This window comes from Protopterus annectens, chromosome 4.part1, assembly GCF_019279795.1.
Source record: "Protopterus annectens isolate FY-2018-M chromosome 4.part1, PAN1.0, whole genome shotgun sequence".
NCBI classification, from domain to species: Eukaryota; Metazoa; Chordata; order Ceratodontiformes; family Protopteridae; genus Protopterus; species Protopterus annectens.
In genome coordinates, this window is record NC_056734.1 from 973352188 (window position 1) to 973370745 (window position 18558).

Consider the following 18558-nt stretch of genomic DNA (forward strand, 5'->3'; position numbering starts at 1 on the left):
TTATAACCTCAGCTATGATGACCATATCAACAATACTATAAAAACTGTCAATAAAAAATTAGGCTCCCTGTATATAATCAAACCCTTCCTTACACCACTAGCTAGAACCACCATTGCCCAGACTCATCTCACTTCTACCCTATTCTATGCTTCTGCCATATATACCAATCTATCAAAGCACAATCGTACCAAGCTTGAAACTAGCTATAATAATATAGTCAGATTTGCCACTGGCTCCCCTTATAGAACCCACCACTGTCTCAACCTTAAACAACTCAGATGGTCGGAACTACAAAACCAACTACTATATAATCAACTTGTGATCACACAAAAAATCCTTTACTACCCTACTAATACCCCTATCCTCTCTAACCTGATCTCCCCATATAAAAATCTTACAACACTACGCTCAGCTAATAAGCTACTAATTGCCAACATTAAATCTAATAACAAAGCTGGGGACTCACTCTTTACCAATGTTGTGGGCAGAATCTGGAACAAGCTTCCTAGAACGCTCACTTCTCTCTCATCTACACCACTCAAGAAACATCTCAGAGAACATCTAAAAATACACTGGCTTTGTCCCTGCTCTAAGCCTGACTGAATCATACTTATCCTCTTATCTGTCTTCTTGCTATACCCCTTCCTCCTGGGCTATGGCCCCTCTGCAGCATTAATCAGTAGAAGCTAACTTTATACTAGTACTTGTGTTTTCCTGTCTTTTCTCTTTCTCCTCCTTTCACTTAATGAATAATAATTTTCAAATATTGTGTAAACTTGTGCTTGATTGTACCTGAAACCTAGTAAAGACTTTGTACTTGATTGTTTCTTAAACCTATGCCAAGACTCTGTACTATTGTTCACAAAATAACTTTTATTTGTTTTCCAACCATTTTTTGCTCTCTAATGTATTGGAATCTAGCCATTTTTTAATTTTGTATTCTGTAATTTACTTATGCTTGGAGCTTTTCTCCTCGGGCCTTTACTGAAAATGGACATGTATCCAGCTAGACTAGCCCGGTCAACAAATATAAAATAAATAAATAAATAAAAAACTTATGATTAAAGTTCAAGAAATTAGTATTGCTTCACTCTTTGATTTTAGCCAGAAATGCTCTTTGTAGCACCTGTAGTGTGCCCAGTATTGATTCCTTCTGCAATTCATACAGCGTTACATGCATCTGTAACATATCCAAGTATGATTGCAAATTATTTTTATAAGACCTGTTGCTCCTACTACTGTTGGAACTGTCTGTGTATCCTTCTTCCACACTGCCCTCATTTCTGCCTGCAAATCCTGGTATTTTATGACTTTGTCTCTTGTTGTATGTAAGACCCTGTAGTCACTGGGTGTAGCAGTTTAAGTTCAGTTATCAGTGCTACTATTGTCTTCTTTACATGGACAACTTTATCTGGCTTTCTTACATCTACTTTTTGAACTATTGGTAAGGGGTGATCCCATGTGATATAAACTTCATTATTTTCTATAACGCTTTCAGCAACTTCAATATTATAATGTCTGCACAGCCCCAGCGCAACAATCCTGCCAAAATATTATGTCTTTCAGTATAAATTCCTTCTGCCATTAGTATATCACAACCAGCAACAAGATGTGCAACTATTTCCAATTATGTTTTACAAACTCTACATTTGTCTGTTTCTTCCACATGTTCTACGGACTTTGTAAACTAACATGTATGTAGTCGCTATCTTGGACCGTCAATATCAACTTTTTGTCTTTTGGTTTAAATTCACCTCTCCTTAACCATTCCTGTTTTTGATCCTGATCAACATGGGGTTGTTCAAAGAGTTTTCAATACTTGCAACTATACTTATACATTTTCCACATTTCTTGTCTTCTCATCTGACCTTATATTCTTTCTTCTGTGTTTTGGCACAATCAATTGTGGCCTGATTTTATCTACTTCTGGTTCGATTTTCATTCCCACTTGACACTAATATGCTTCTGCTAAACTAAGCAAGAAAGTCATCTTAGACTTATCTGCTCATGTGTTAAAACTTTAACTATGTTTGAGTCTTGTGAGGTCAGCAAATCTGTATGCAGTCCTATAATTGCAGATCTCTACATGTAATCAGTTTCAAAGGGGCCCATACCTCCCTTCAGAATGGTGAATATATAGTCTTGGTATACAGTGATTTTTATAAATCATTTCATGAGCATGAAGCATCCTCCTTGTTTTCCTGTCCAACCGATCCAACACCTTTTGGGGCCAGTCAATCACTCCAAAATTGTAATTTAGGAGAGGAAGAGCAAACTGGTTTATAGCTTGGACTTTGTTCCTAGATGTCAGTGCTGTTTTCAGTAATAATATCCCTTACTAATTTTATTCACACTTGTTCATGTTTTATTGTTGATCCTTCATTAATTCACAAATATTTATACATTCCCTCTTGCTCAAGTTCTTTTATATCACATTCCTGTCCCAGGAAGATGTTTTCTTGGTGTTTCAGCTTTTCTCCTTTAAAGGTTGCCTTTGCACATTTATCAAGACCAAATGACATTCTTATATCATCTGAAAAGTTTTGACCACTTGCAGTTGTGCTCAGTTCCTCTTCTGATGAACTATACAGGTTTAAAGCATCCAGAAATAGAAGATGAGAAGTCTTTACACTTTGTTGTTTACTGGGAGCCAAACTGCAGCCATGAACTAATATATTAAGCAGACAGCTTAATGGGTTAAGGGCAAGACAAAAGAGCAGCAAATACCCTCCCTTTGAATTTTTATCCCTGGAATAATAATTTGTCCTTTATCATGGCTTAACTGCAAAGTAGTTTGCCACTGTTTTATGGTCATTGTAATGTAATCTGGAGCATTTCTCCCCGGGCCTCCGCTGAAAACAGGCTCTGTGGAACCTAGTCGGACTTTCCCGGTCAACAAATGATAAAAAAAAAAAAAAATGATAATTGATCAGTGTAGGGTGTACCCTATACATTTTTAAGCACTCTTTTATCCATGAATGTGGAATACTGTTAAATGCTTTTTTGTAGTCTATCCTTGTCATACTTAGATTCTTCCCCTTTTTACAATTCTCCATTATAACTTCATTTAACAACAAATAATCCTTTGTTCCATATGACTTTTTTTGGTTACCCTTTTGTTCTATTGCTACGATTGCCAGTGTACATTTTGTACATTGTTGGAAGGCAAGTTACTGGTCTATAGTTTTTAGGGTAGCTTACAGGTTTGTTCTTAAGGAGGAGTATTGTTTTTCCTGTTATTAACTAGGATGGTGTCTGTTCGGGGTGAGCATATATATAGTTTTTACTCATGGCTAAATCTTCATGTAAAGATGTTAATACTTTTAACCTGAAATTAGGTACTGCATCTGGGCCTGGGGTTTTCCAAATAGGAGCTTTTCTTAACTTTGTTTCAGTCCCTCTGACCGTTACTTCATCCCATTTCAGATCCTGTACATTTGAACTTCTTGATCGTTCTTTTACTTCTTCTATCCATTCAGCATCTTTGTTATGTTCCAAATGATCTTGCTAGATATTTTTCCAAAATATATCTTTTTTTTTTTTTTTTTTGGTGGTGTTTAATTTCCTTTTGTCTCGTTTCCCAATTCCCTATGAAACTTTTTTGGGTCATCAATACATTGCTTATTTTGTACTTTTCCTGTATATTTATCTGCATACCTTCTAAGTTTTTTGTCTGTGCTGTTATTGTTTTTAGTTTACATACGATAATGCACAACAGATCTTGATCGGTTCTGATACTTTGCATTGCTGTTATCACGTCTATCTTTCTGAGAATTTTTGTTGATCTGTTCCCTCTTCTATTCTAACAGTGACACTTCTAGTCTTAATTGCTTTATAATTTTCTCTATTCGATACTTCCATGATGGCATTTGATTTCTCCCTACCCTTTCACTTACTGAAGTGTGTTCTTGTGGTAAGACTTTACTTGTTATTAATTTAGCTGCACAGTAACATATCCTATTTACTTCTGTTATATCGCACGAATCTCTATGGACAGTCCTAATTAATGTGTTCATTTGTTTTACAAACTTCTTTTTTGGGTTTTACTGACCTTCTGCATCTATTTCTTTCACTGCTCTTAATATTTCTGTCCATCTCTATTAAATCAAGCAACTCTTCTCTTAGATAATTTTTTTCTAAACTAAGGGAACAGTCTTTGTTCCCATTTCCTGCTGGTATTCTACAGAAAGTTCCAGAGCATCTTCCTGTGCCACATTCTCTTCAGTTTCATTCTGTGTTATCAGTTGTTCTTTGATATGGGAACTCACTGGCTTATCACTCCACAACACTGACTGCTTCAGTTTCCTGTTCCTTTTCTTGCTGTGCAACTCCAACTGAAATTTTGTACTGGTTTCCTACGAAGGCTCCAAATTATCTTCATATGGCAACTGATCAGATGTTTCCCGCTCCATCAGTTTCTCCTTAATTTGGGGATCCATTGTTCTATCCTGCTGTGATGTTATCAGAGCTAGATTTTCCACACTAAATCCTTCAGTTCGCAAGTAATCCATAACCTCAGTTTCTATTCCTCTAATTTCTCCATGGCTCAGTATGGTGTGAGCAAATGTGTTTTACAAAATGGCACAGTGAAGGCAGTATGTCACTGCTTGCTAAAACAAGGTGCAACGTATTATGGCAGTAGGTAAAGTAGCGGTCTCACACTCAAATTACCATGAGGACTACAAGATAAGCACACAAACATGAGGGCCACAGTTTTCAAATCAGAAAGTTTAATCACTGATTTTCTCTTAAAATTGCATCTTAGCAATTAGCACTTGGACCTGTGTTAGCAGCTGTCTGCATGACACAAATATTCCTGTTAGGTGGGTTAAACTTCATTCTTAAGATGTATACAGCTGTGTGCATTTCTATTAAGTTAACAGGTTATGAGGGGTGTTTTTGGGGTGTTTATGGTTTCTTGTTTGAGGATTTTTATTGAAACAAAAAGTCTTGTAAAATGTGACCTCCCCACAAGCAGATTCCAAATAATTCTTCCTCAGGCAGATGGCAAATGTTGGGCATGTGATGGGGAAGAAAACGTAACTGAGAACAAGTTTTTGGGAGTGTAATGATTTGGCAGACTTGAAAAAATTACTTATAGGGACCTTAAGTTGAATTTTGGTGGCTGCCAAAAAAGCTATAACTAGAAAATGGAAATCAAAATCTAAACCAATTATACTTGAAGTAGTGAACATTGTAACAGAAATAAAAGAACTGGAAGTGGGTAGGCATAAATTGCATAGAAAGAAATGGAAACTGTGAGAACAATACATGCAGAAAAATATTTTGGAGGAGGAATGAGGCTTAAGGGAATGTAGGAATTTAACAACTTAGGTAATGTTGCATAGATTATACATCACATATATTGTTATATATACTATAATGTTTGTAAACATGAACTTGTTAACATGTTTGATTACTTTTATATAACTGTAAGTTTATGTTACAAGTGCTTATAAGATGTTAAAAAAAATAAGGCCTTATTATGTCCAAGATATTTAGATCCTGTATCCCAGCTCAAACAAAATCATTTCCTTAGTTACACTCATTTGCTCGCCCAGTACTCATTGCACTCCCAAACATGTTCACAGTTACCTCTTTCTTCACCATCACACCACCATCTGTCATAAACCTGAGAAAAAATTCTTTGGAGCCTGTTTGGGGTATAAAAGTACCTACGCAAACACTTACAAACAAAAATCCAAAATCTTCTAGACTTTTTTGCATATTTGGGAACCGTACATTATTCTGTCATTGTTTCTTTGTGAGTTGCATATCTAATCTAACTTCCCAATGTTTTCTGACCTCTTCTGACTGATTCCTTTAATTATCGTGCAATATTTATATGCCCTACTAATCCATTTTTTAACAGCAGCTTCCATTCTAGACTCAAATAAAAACTCAACTACTGCAGGTCTTTTATTTAGGATTCCCCTAATCCCCTTCTCTGCCTTCCTTATCGGGGATTGATTTCAAAGTATAATAAATCACTAGTCTGTAATCCAAATGTCTTTTTGGCCTCTTCTCATTCTATTTAGTTTCATTCTCTAATTATTTGATCCCAATACCTTGGTTCCTTTGCCAAATTCATTCACTAAACTCCACGCCCCTCTTGTCTATTCTCAGCACCCTAATTGTGGTTATCCGTACTGGTATAATCTCCTGCTGTATTGGTTTTAGTTCTTAGAACACTTTCTGCTACTTTATGAATATAATATTTTGCAAGATTGTTATTATTCTCCTTGAGGATCTCCGTCCAAAATCTCCATTTTTATTTCTTGAATTACCCTTTTGCTTTATCATCATCCCTTTCCACTTTGAATTGTAGCTTTCTGCTTCTGTTATGTATAACAGTCTTAAATGTGTAGCTCTAAAATATCCCTTCAAATCAAGTAATCCTAGACCTCCTTGTTCTGTTGGGAGAATCAACTTATTCCACTTGACTCTTGCCCTCTTTCCCTTCTACATAAAATCCTTCAGCTCTTTATTAATTACGTTCATATGAGGTTACTAGGCTAATGACGGTAGGGCTTTTACAAGCCTAGCCATGTAATACCAGTGTTCCTTAACTGACCATTGTTAGATGGATCCCTAACTCACTGTTAGATGGTTTGATTGTTTACATGACAAATCTATGATCAGCACCAGCTATCCCTGTCCATAAGGGACATAGGTGCAACCCCAGAGGTGAATTTACTGTCTCCTATCCAGTTGCCCAGGCTGTGCTTAAATAGGGTCATTGAGGAGCTCTGTGTAATGTGAATTGGGAGTTTATTCCAGAGTAGCAGAAGTTTCTGGAAGACATATCTATCCCTCCAGCATGTTTTGTTTAAGTCATAAGTTAGGTTGAGATCTCTGGAGAGAGTGACTCTTGTCCCATTTGATTTGTGGACATGCATTTCCATTAGGACAGCGTCAGAGATTGCTCTGTATGCCAAGCAAAGGTCACCTCTCAGCAGCCTGTAGGACACTGTAAAGAGTTAAAATGAACAATGCATGTGTTTCAAAAGGTTGGTGTATGTGACTGCAAAAGCACTGTGTACCCGTGGAAAAGTACAGAATGTTAAATTTCATTTCCTGAGCCTGAGGCAACATTTCTTGTAAATCACATGGTAAAATTAAACTTATTCCTTACTAGGCTAAAATGTAGATAAGCAGCAGCAGATGTATTTTTTTTAACTGAGCTTGGCTTTTTCCTATTGGATATTTAATAGTGGCCTGATGGATAAAATATATTGTCCAGTTTTTCTCTACTGGATGTTAGCAGTGGTCTCATAGATACAGTTCATTACCTTGATAAAGTTTTTCTATAACATAACCATGAATCTCTCTGTTCAGGGAGACATACATTTTTGAGTACTGTCTCTCACGCATGTGTGCTGGTTTACTGAAATTGTACTTTTTACTTTTTTCTGCCACAGATGGAAGTATTTTATTTAACCTTAACAGATACTGCCTCAGGACTCAGATTTTTCCAAACCGACTAGAGCTGTCTCATCAGAAAATCACTTTACTGGGCCCTCTGACAGCATTCTCTCTTGTGTGTTTTCTGTTACGTTAGCTCACAGGTGCACCTTTCTTTCTGGAACTTTCAGTCTTGCCAGAGTTCCAGACTTCCACAGGTAAGTGCTGCTTTTGCATGCATGTGGGTTTAGTATGCGAGTGGAATACTTTTTCTGTATTATTATTATTATTATTATGTTTTCTTTACAATGGGAGTGAATGCGGGTACTTTAAAAGAGCTGGAGGTTGGTACTCCTGCTAGACATATGTTTCAAAATTGTAACAAACACAGTTGTACTTATTTTGATACATAGCATGAGTTCACTATGAATGATGGTAAATTGACTTTTCCATCTGCAGAAATGTTTGATAAAGATAATTTGTTAAATTACAAAAACGACTTAGAGGAAAAAGGTAATAAAGTCCCTGCTGGCTGCTGGTCAGCTTTTAATGCACGACAGGTAGAATATAAAGAAAGACAAAAAGACTATTGTTCATAGTTTAAAACATAATGCAGCTAAGTTAAGAACACAATTGCAGGCAGCTAAGACAGTTAACCATATTCAACATTCTGATTGTCAGAGGCAAGGTGACTATGGGCTTATCTTCTTAGGGAACTTCAGAAATTACAGCTTAGCCATTGCGAGTCATCTGACGACTACTGCTTTGTTTTGTCCACAGAAACACCACCACTATATAATGCACCTCCCCCAGTCCAGCAGAATACTGCTGTCATTTCTTCTGCATCAGAGACTTCTACTCCACCACCTTATGAAAATCAACCTCCTGATTTGCTCCCTTCCACTAGCCAGCCTGAAGTGTCTTATTCCATCTCAGATGACATGCAAGCTAAGAAAACAGGAAAATAGCAATCTTTAATATTTATGAGCCTTCTAGGGTGAGGTAAAAAAAGTATTATTTTATCGTCTTAGGCAGCTCAAGTTACGCTCACGTACACATAGTTATTCGATTCCCTATAGTTGTTGACGGGGACGGATACTATGGTCTTGACAAATTTAACCTAGACAAAGATGAGACTGCTCCTCTTCAGAGAAAGAAGATGATAATGTAGTTACTCTGAATGCCGAACTGCATCCCTTGTGACAAGTCCGAAACTCAGCCCATGGCAAGAATGAAGCAGCATCTTCCACTATAAATGTGGTCCACCCTTGGTTGGAGGTTAATTTCCAAACTATTTTGGATTCCCTCCTGTCAATCTGAACCAATCCGGCAAAACATGCCAGAATTTTGAAAGGACGTGTTCAATTACAAAATCCTACCTTACAGGACCTTAGGGCAGTATTAGTGACATCCATTCTGCCAGACTTATTTAAACGTATTTGGGAGCATGCCAATATACCAGACCCTAATTCCCCAGCATACTGATACGGATGCTTTTCAGGCAGCTAGGACTCGTTTATTACTGGCTATTACTACGTATACACCGGCACCTAATTGGTCTCAGACAAAAGCAGTCACACAGAGAGAGGATTATTTATTTATTTATTTATTTAACATTTGTTGATCGGGAAAGTCCGACTAGGTTCCACAGATCCTGTTTTCAGCGGAGGCCCAGGGAGAAATGCTCCAGAAGCATGTCATTAGAATGTGGGAGGAAACTGGAGTACCTGGAGGAAACCCACGCGAACGCAGGGAGAACATGCAAACTCCACACAGAAGGCACCCCAGCCGAGAATCGAACCAGAGAACCTCTTGCTGTGAGGTGACAGCATTAACCGCTGCACCACTGCGCCGCCCATAAATGGACGAGTCTACTGAATCTTATGTACAGCATATGACAGATGCTTTCAAAGCCTTTTCAGGGTACACTGAACCTACGGAAGGGCCGGCAGCAAGTGGTCTCTCAGCTGCCTTCGTGGAGGAGTTCCTACCCCCTATTTGAGACCAACTGAAAAAGGTTTGGGCCTTTATGAACTTGTTAAGAAAGTTCAATATTTAGCAGATACTCTTACTCGTGAGGAAAAAGGAATGACAGGAAAATTATTATACATACAGCTTCAACACTATGACCAAAAATAAGGGAAAAATAGAGGAGGAAGAGGGGGACATAACAGACCTAGATTTCTTCAAAACCAAGGACCATTTCCTCAGAGTTTTAACAATACTCAGAATTCCTGGGGGCAGGGACCCAACTCAAATTTGTGTTTTAACTGTGGACAAAATGATCACTGGAGGGACGACTGTTCCTTCCTGCAGCCAACAGATGCACCATTGCGGTCTGCTAGTCCATTTGATAGCGAATTGCCTCAGACAGGTCCGCAAAATGTAAGGCAAGAACCTCCCACATGGAGTACTCCTTGGCAGCCACCAGTCTGGCAACAAGATAAATAAGGATAGCCATGAACATGAGTCACAGCCATTGCCTTTAGTACCTGTACATCAGAAAGGACCATTTGTTAACATCAAAGTTCAAGATATTGACATCCCTTTTTTAAAAGATACTGGAGCTACTAGATCAATGTTAAATACGTTGGCTGCCAAGAGTCTTCCCTTGTCCCACACCTCAGTGCAGGGAGTTGGGGTGTCAGGAGTCCCTTTGGACCACCCTGAGACTGTTTCGGTTCTCATTCAGCTGGGACCACTGGCATATCAACATGATTTTCTGGCTGGAACTTCTGCACCCCTTAACCTTCTGTGTAAATTACAATGTAAGATATTCTGCACACCAGATGGAATATATTTAAATGTTTCTAATGGGTCTCCGGTGATCCAGATGTGTGCTGTTCCTGGCGTTCTGGATGAAGACACACTTTTTTCTATCCTCACTGAGACAGAACCTATACAGCTGTCAAATACAGCATGACTAAATGCAGTTACCTCACAGTTATGGGCAACCCACGAAAATGAGGTAGGACTTGTTAAAGATGCCACACCAGTACAAATAACCTTAAAACCACATGAACTGCTTCCCATGGTGACATACTATCCTCTTTCTGCTGAAACAGAAGCAGGAATTAAACAAGTTATTTCAGCATTACTACAAAAAGACATAATTGTTCCTACTAGAAGCCCCTCCAATGCATCCATTTTGTCAGTGAAAAAAACTGGTATGGATACTTTAGATTTGTGCAATATTTAAGGGCAGTGAATGCAATAGCAGGCCTGCTTTCCTGTAGTACCTAACCCAGCCACTATTCTTAGTTCAATTCCTCCCTTTACCACCATTTTTTCCATCACTGATATTTCCTCAGCCTCTCTCTCTATCCCAGTACACCCTGATAGCCAGTATTTGTTTGCATTCACATACAGAGGGCAACAGTATACATGGATGTGGCTACCTCAAAGATATGTAGAATCACTCACCTTATTTTTAAGGGAAATGAAAAAGCAGCAAAATACAACCCAGTTAGCTTGTGGGTCTACCCTAGTACAGTATGTGGATGATCTTCGCATAGTGTATAATTCTTTAGCTAACTGTCAAACTGATACTGTTTTCCTTTTAACTAAGCTACCTGAATTAGAGTTTAAAGTAAACCAAGCTAAGCTCCAGCTTTGGCAACCACAGGTTCAGTATTTGGGACATTTAATCTCTGAAAACGCACAAAATATTTTACCCTCTCGTATTGCAGCTGTACAGACAGCACCAAGACCTACAACTTTAAAACAACTTAGGGCATTTCTTGGTTTGTCAGATTATTATAAAAAATGGATTCCTAATTAAGCTGAAGTAATTAAACATCTATTCAAATTATTGAAACAGGACACTCCTGAGCCCCCTCCAATGGCAACCATGCCTTGAACAAGCTTTTACTCAGTTAAAAGTCACTTCTTTCAAATTCTCCAGTTTTAGGACTACCAGTTTATTCTAAAGTATTCTTTTTCTGCTGTGAACATAGCAAGGAAGCATTAGGATTATTAGCACAGTGAAAAAATGATGGCTTCATACCAGCTGCCTATGACTGTACAAAATTTTAACCCAGTAGCAGCTGCCCTTCCCCCTTGCCTCAGAGCTATAGCCAGAACTTCCCGGTTAGTGACATGGCATTTACTCTGGGTCATGAGACTTTTGTTGCAGTTCCACATTCTATTGTTGCCTTGTTGTTAAAGACTAACGCACAATATTTTCTGCTTCTAGACTTTCTAAATATGTGCTAGCTCTACTGAATAATCCTTCTTTGTGAATTATTAGATGCCCTCCTTTCAATCCAGTTTCTTATATTCCCACTGCTGATGAAGGTGAACCTCATGACTGTGTCTTTAACAATGTGCTTCCTTCTAGACCTGATCTCTGAGATACACCTCTATAGGACCCTGACTTAATTTTGTTTGTTGATGGATCCTGTATAAAAACAGAAAATGGACAATTAGCAGCCGCCTTCTCAGTCTGCACAGCTGATCAAATATTGTTGACTGGACAATTGCAGGGAAATGTTTTAGCTCAAGAAGCAGAATTAGTAACTATTACTGAAGCTTGCAAACTGGCAAAAGGCAGAACTGTTACGATATATAGTAATTCCAGATACGCTTGTGGAGTGGTCCATGATTTTGGTAGTTTATAGAGAGAACGAGGTTATTTAGCTTCTGCAGGGACCACAATTAAAAATGCTTTATTTGTTAAAGAACTGTTAGATGCACTGTTATTACCAAAAGAAATAGCTGTGGTTAAATTTGCAGCTCACATAAATGATCAATCTTTTGAGTCTATAAGGAATGCTTTTGTTGATAGAGCATCAAGACAGGCTGCTTTGTTAAATCCTCTTCAGGTCTCCTTTTTACAGCCTCTTCAAGTTGAAAGACTACCTGTATCTTTGCAGGAAGTGTTGTCTTTTCAGAACCAAGCTGACGACTCAAAGGGTAAAGTGGATCTGTGACGGCTGCGGTCATTAGTTCATTTTGGTGCCATCCGGATGGAAGGTTAGTAGCATCACAATCTTTTTTTTTTTTTTACCTCAATTGGCATGGGTTTACCATTTGACTTCCTATCTGGGAAAAAAATGCTTTACTAAAGCAACTTTTTACTGACTGGTATGCCCCTTATGCTTCAGAGGCTGCTCAGCATCTTGTAAATACAGGCAACATATGTCTTTCTTTTAACATTTCCAAGTCTGTTGCTGATCCTACACAGCATATTAAAAAGCTGTGAGGACACTTTTGTTGTATACAATGGGACTTTACTGAGTTACCACCTTGGGCAAAGTTTAAAAATATATCAGTCATAGTAGATGTATTTTCTGGTTGGATAGAAGCATACCCACATGTTAAAAATGATGCTGCCCCAGTGGCGAAAATGTTGTATTAATTTATACCCCATTTTGGAGTCCCAGGTTATACCCAGCCTGATAAAGGCACACATTTCACAAGTCAGATTATACAGCAAATTTGTAAAGTGTTTAATGTGCAAATACAGTTTCATTATCCACATTGACCTCAGACTTCAGGCATGGTAGAATGAGAAAATCAGACATTAAAGACCAAATTAGCAAAATGACTGCAGAAACAGGTCTAAAATGGCCAGAAGCCTTGCCCTTGGTATTGTTTACTATCCGAAGTGCAATTAGTGCACCTAGAAAATTTTCCCCTCATGAAATTCCCATGGGATGCACTACGAGGATGCCAGCCACACCTCTACCGCAACCTTTGATATGCAGGTTATTGATGAAACAATGCAATTATGACGGCGCAGTGGTGCAAGAGGTTCTCCGGTTCGATTCTCGGCTGGGGTGCCTTCTGTGTGGAGTCTGCATGTCCTCCCTGCGTTCATGTGGGTTTCCTCCGGGTGCTCCGGTTTCCTCCCACATTACAAAGACATGCATCTGGAGCCTTTCTCCCCGGGCCTCTGCTGAAAATTGGCTTCGTTCCAAGTTGGACTTTCCCGGTTAACAAATGATAAATAAATAAATTATTGTAAAGAATTTATTTCTGTTATGCAGCACCTCCATTCATAGGTTGCCTCCAGCCAGCTCCAGCTTAACCCTGCTACTATACACGATGTCCAACCTAGTGATTAGATCTATGTTTGTTCCTTCTCCAGATGGCATGCATTCCAGCATCAATGGAAAGGCCCATTCCTGGTACTCCTCATCACAGTAACAGCCATTAGACTCAAAGGGTCTTAACTTGAATCCATATCTTCCATGTCCGAAAAGCAGATCTGAATGAGGAAAATCAGCCCATTCCTTTCAGCCCTCCTTCTGCAGCCTTATCTGATGATGAACCAGTTTCCTATTGTACCAGTAGAAAAACCACAGAGTCTGAGAACAGGGCCGACGACTGAGACTGGGGGGACATCAGGAAAGGGCATTTTCCCTGAGTCAGGCAATCAGTCAGAATCAGAATCAGATATACTGGCCAAGTATGCATGCATACAAGGAACTTGACTCCAGTTTCAGTAAATCTCCAAGTATGAATTACATAAACAACATACATACAACTATTGAGAACACGGCAAACAACATACATGCAACTATTAAAAACATGACAAAAAAAGTAAATCTACATATACATACAAGGTGCAAAGTGCAACTCAGTGCAAAAAATACTGAAATAAACTCTGAAAGAAACAGATATTAATAATATGTAAACAATATTGCAGAATCCTCAGAGGCTTAGGAAAAAGAATACCAGAGCCTAATTAGCTGAGTTAACTGTTTATGAACTTGATGGCCTGTGGGAAAAAAACTGTTCTTATATTTGCTTGTTTTGGTGCATATTAATCTATAACGCCTGGCTGATGGTAATATTTCAAAAAGATGATGGCCTGGATGTGAAGGGTTGGTGGTGTTTTCCCTGCCCTTTTCACGACTCTGGAATAGTACAAGTCCTGTAAGGAGGGCAAACTAGCACCAATGATATTTTTGGCAGACCTGACTATTCGATGTAACCTATTTTTGTCATGATTAGACAGAGATCCAAACCACACTGTTATGGATGAGCTGAGAACAGACTCAATGACTGCAGTATAGAACTGAATCAACAGTTGCTGTGGGAGGTTGAACTTCCTCAGTTGTCACAGAAAGTACATTTGCTGTTGTGCCTTTTTTATGATGGCCCCTACATTGGTCTCAAAAGTCCCAGGAGATTACAGATCCCAAAAACTTGAAGGATTCCACAAGTGACACAGCAGTAAGCACCACTCATGGAAGCCAGACAGCAACAGAAGCAGCCTTTGTGGAATTTGTGTGGAGTGCAGAGGGAGCTATTCATTGCAAACCAAATTTGTGCTTTAACATTTGCGAGTCCACTCTGACCCCGGCCCAGCTTGATATTCGTGTTTGATCGTTGCCTTAATGACTGCAATTTTCTTCATTCTGTTGCTGCACCTTTTTAATTCCTGCTGAAACTGTAAATACTGTTGAACCTTTTAATAAGAGAATGCAGTGTGATAACACCTAAATATAAACAAAAAAGATTAACTGGTACCCCTTCTTTAATACATTTGATGCTGCCTTACAAATCTATGCAATGACTTTCAGTGTAAATAATTGTTGCGTTGGGTGTGTGCAGCAATCCTGACAGCACATACTGGATTGCTACCCAGAATAGTACTGTTAAATGATTCTGAAATTTGTGCTGCCTTTGTAAATAACATGGGAAGAATAGCAACTATGACAGACAAGAATGTGTCACTCTCCCTGCCTTATTTGCAAAAAGAATTTCTATGTTTTCAACAAAATGGAAAAGTGAAGGTAGGGAATAGTATATCCAATTATGCTATGAAAAACAATAGCACTATAGAACAAAATGTCCAATGTGCCTTCCATATATGTGTAGACGAATGGAATGCCGCCATTTTAACAGAAGGGTGTTATTTTATTTGTTGGAGAAAAGCATATAAATGGTTACCAAAAATTGGAGTAGAAGTTGTTTTATTGGTTATATAATTCCTGCTATTCAACATACCATTAGAAAAATTTGTAGCATACAAGAAACTCAGACTGTGAAAAATCTGGTTGGAAAGATCAACACTTCATGGATTTAATACCATGATTTAGAACAAGCAGCTTTTAAAGGGCTTTCGCATTTGGACCTTGGAGATGATGTTCTATATTATCTGTTGATGGGGCTATAAAATCAATTTGGGAGCTGAGGAAGCTCTCTAAGCTGTTAAAGGTGTTGAATAATGCCACATTTGAATTGGTAAATTTAATTACTTTAGAGCTGAATGCCATGATGCAGTGCTACTGCAAAACCGAATGGCACTTGATTTCGTACTTGCGTCAAAGGGAGATACTTGTGCACTTCTGCACAAGGAGTGCTGCATATTTATTCTTGATAACGAGCATGCAATACATAGCCATTTGAAAATCATCCAGAAGGTGGCTGAATTATCAGATAATAAAGAAGTGGATAGTTCACAATGGGCTTGGCTAACTTATATGTTTTCAGGATGGGGAGGCAGTTTTTTTGAAATTTATTACGCTTATAGCTATTATTCTCATTTTGTTTTTGCTTTATTTTTATGTAAGACTTCAATAACTAAGCTTATTGCATCCCTATCCAACATTTTGTTACAGAATGTGCTTGTTGGCAATTTTGAAAACTACCAGTGCTCTTTATAGGCACATACTTGAATTTCTGGGGCATTATTTTAAATTTACGGTTATTGAACAGGTTTTAAATAATGTGAGGGGTGGTCCATGGCAGTTGTTACTGGAAAACAGGGAACTTTATTGGATTTTACGTCTGGGAGCTGTTGGGTTCCCTGGATTAAATGAAATGGCATCCATTGGATGTGTCTTAAAATTGAGGACACAGTGTAGGTGATTTAATTTTTCATATGGTTCATATAATACATCATGTTTTGATTTTTATGTGTATTTTTATATACATATATTATTAAAAAAATGTTTTATATCTTGAGATTGTTGTCTTCATTTCTGTGGAAGTGCATTTTTTAATGTCTGTTCTTATTCCTTTAAATGTTAACTGAATGGTGTCATGTGATTTTTTTAGTATTTAATTGGGGTTGATATAATTCTGTACTTGATCTGATAAAGTCTTGTATTCACCTTGATGAAAACGCTTATCCATTAAAGTTTGGGGACCAGGTCCAGGCATCCGTGTTTTTCTTGTGGTTATAATTTTGAAAATGTGCCATTTACAAGTCATACCAATGAAGGTCATCTGGAAAGTGAAAATGAAAAAAAAAAAAAAAGTTGGTGTACATGATTGCAAAAGCACTGTGTAACTATAGAAAAGTACAGAATGTTAAGTCTCCTGAGCCTAAGGCAACATTTCTTCTAAATCGCATGGTAAAATGAAACTTATTCCTTAGTAGGCTGCAATACAGATAAGAAGCAGATGTATTTCTTTTTTTTTTTTTTTTTTTTACTGAACTTGGCATTTTCCTATTGAATATTTAATAGTGGTCAGAGCGATAAAGTACATTGGCCAGATTTTCACTACTGGATGTTAGCACTGGTCTGATAAATAGGTTCATAGGTGTGTACTAGGTTAATGGCCCTGGAGCCTTTACAAGCCTAGCCCATAGATTTACTCTGGCATCATGCCACCTGATCTTATTTCCCAGTGACTCTGTCGAGTAGAGCCACTAGAGTGATCCCCGGGGTGAATTGTCTATTTCCCATCCACTCATCAAGATTTCTCTTGAAGACGGCCAGTGAGCTGCTCTGCTTGACATGTATGGGAAGTCTATTCCATAACATGGGCGGTCTCCGGGTTATGAAGCTGTGCCTCCAGCATGTTCTGTTGATTGTGGTAATGAGGTTGAGGTGTTTGGAGCATGTGGTATGGAGAGATTTGGATTTCTTTAGATGCAGCAATTCTAACAGAGCTGGGTCAGACATGGATATGCTTTCTCCAAGTCTAGGCATGCCCATATGGAGTCTCTCCTCACGTCTAGCTTCTTCTCAAGTATATGTCTCACTGGAAACATCGGGTCAATTGTGCTGCATCCTGATCTGAATCTGAACTGCTCATCTCCCATCTTACATTCTACTACTCTACATACCCATTTATCAATCACCCTCTTCAGAACTTTCATGCAATGTGATAGGAGTTTGATGCCTCTGTACTGCCTACAGTTGTGGATGTCCCCTTTGTTCTTGTACACTGGTACAAGTATGCTTATTCTCGTGTCATCTGGGATACGCCTTTTTCTTCACACTGCTATTAACACCATCATGAGCCATTTCTCCCCTGTCTCACCCAGCATCTTTATCACATCTGCTGTGACCTCATCTGAGCCTGCTGCTTTCCCTCAATTAATTTTCCTTAGTGCTGTTCTTGCTTCTTCTCGGGTGGGCTTGTCTTCTTCTCTCATTGTAGGCTGTTTCTGGAGCAGTACATCTTCTGTGGGGTTTTCTTCATTCAGAAGGTCCTGGAAACACTCCATCCATCTGCCTTTGATGTCCTGTGGACTGGTGAGCAGGTTGTTGCTGGCATCCCTTATGAAGGGTCTCTGACTATCTTCTTTATCTTTCTCTATGCCTTGCAATCTTATATACTGTAGTTTCTTTGTGCCACCTAGTGAGTCACTTTCCAGAAGCTGGTAGAGTGCATCTGATGCCCTATTCTTTGCTACTGCAACTTCTTTCTTAGCTTCTTTGTTAGCCAACCAGTAGTCCTTCCTAGCCTGGTCGGTCTTTTCTATCTCCCACTTCTTCCTGCACTCCTACTTTCTTTTGATGACTTGCCAGACTTCTGCATTCCACCATCAGCTTTCCTTATCTACCTTATTTCCATACCTGGCTCGGCCACATATCTTTTCTGTAGTCCTAAGACATGCTGTAATAAAATGTATTACCTTGATAAAGTTTTTCTAGAACATAACCATGAATCTCTGTTCGGAAGACATGACTTTCCGAGTACACACATGGGTGCTGGTTTAATAAAACTGTACTTTTTACTTTACTCTATTACAGATTGAAGTATTTTATTTAACCTCAATAAGACAGAGTACAACAACAGGGCTTTTAGTCTTTCCATGCAAGTCATGTTTTGGAGTCCCTGAATTCTCTTGGTCAGGAACCTCTGTGGTCTCTCAAGCTGCTGCAGGTGTCTGATGAGATAAATGTAAAAGATAGCACTGCACTCTATAAGTGGTCTGATGACGGTGGAGTACAGAGGAGTTA

At 38.6% G+C, this 18558-nt stretch overlaps 1 protein-coding gene across 2 annotated transcripts in view; it reads right to left on the reverse strand.

Annotated features, from left to right (window-relative positions):
* The window catches only part of DIS3L2 (DIS3 like 3'-5' exoribonuclease 2), a 4570298-nt gene that overhangs the window by 3059595 nt on the left and 1492145 nt on the right, over positions 1–18558 (reverse strand). The gene's annotated exons all lie outside the window — the stretch shown is intronic.